Raw genomic sequence first — 1,453 nt, forward strand, 5'->3', positions numbered from 1 at the left:
ATACTGCCAAGGAAAGAAGACAGAGTTACACAGGGACTGGAGGAAAAGCAAAGGGCTGACATGGAAGAACTAGTGCCTGGGTAACAGAAACCTTGATTCAAAAATATTTACCAAGTGCTTATTGTGTAACAGAGGCACCAAGTGAGAGGTTCAAAGTACAATGGAGAGCAGTTTAGATATTATCCTAATCTCCAGGCTTATACATCAGGTATAAATATGTATTTTTAAACCAAATATAAAAATCTGACATTCCTGTGAGTCACACAGTTTGTTAAGATAACCAAGGAAAGGGCCGGAGACATAGCTCAGTGGCACAGCGCCTGCCTGAAAAGTGCAAGGTCCGAAGTTCGATTTCCAGCCTCCCCACAAAAAAACCAAAACAAAAACCACCCAGGGAAACATGAGACTCCAACATGTTTCCAATCAAGTTGTTTTATTCCCTGAATCTTTTGTATATGTGTGTGAGGAGAAAAATGGGGAGAAAAAAATAAATTTCTCTACCTTTTTTGGGGGTTGGGATGAGGTTATAGATTATTGTTATAAAACAACCTTTTGGTCTTGGCCCCAAGCAAAATATAAAGGGAAGAAACCAAGCAATTAGAAATTTTATTTGATGAAACTTTCCCCAAAAGGAGTTTCTGTTACATGATTATTTAGAATCCATTTGTCTTACACACACACACACACACACACACACACACATATGCTTGTAACTTCTGTGAAGTTAGGAATACACTCTTGGACCCTTTCCCAAGAACTTTTGTTTTTTTTTTTAAATTTTAAAGAGTAAAAGAAGGATAACATAGTAATGGGGGGGGTACCAAGAACTTTCTTGACTTCTTCAGTAATTACATTAACATCATCACCACCACCAAGGGCAAATGACCATAATTTACTAAATGTGGGTAGTCTAATAATCACATTGAGTTTTCAAAAAAAAAAAAACAAACCACAAAATCTGTTAGAAAAACAGAGTAAGGACAAAGTATAACACAAAAGTGGTGGGAAATACACAGGGACTAGCAAGTAGCAAATCAGCAAGTTGTAATGGTCTAAAGATCTCAGAAATGTTTAAAACAAACAATACTTAAACATGAATTTGGAAGGAGGGCTTCTGGCGCACAGGGAGCCATGGGCGGGGAGCGCCGGTCTTCCGGCTGGCTAGCTTCCTGCCTCCGAAGCCCCCCGGAGGGAGGGTCCCGGGCGCACGGGGAGCCTCGGGCGGGGAGCGCTGGTCTTCTGACTGGCGGCTCACTCCCGGCCTCGTAGGCCCCCGGAGGGAGGGCTTCCAGCGCACAGGGAGCCTCGGGCGGGGAGCGCTGGTCTTCCGGCTGGCTAGCTTCCTGCCTCGTAGCTCCCGGAGGGAGGGCCCCCAGCACATGGGGAGCCATGTGGCAGCGAGCGCTGTTGCGCGCCGGCCCTTAGGCCGGCTGCCGCCGCCACTCAATTGAGA

This window comes from Chinchilla lanigera, unplaced genomic scaffold, assembly GCF_000276665.1.
Source record: "Chinchilla lanigera isolate Chin_1 unplaced genomic scaffold, ChiLan1.0 scaffold00071, whole genome shotgun sequence".
Classification (NCBI taxonomy): domain Eukaryota; kingdom Metazoa; phylum Chordata; class Mammalia; order Rodentia; family Chinchillidae; genus Chinchilla; species Chinchilla lanigera.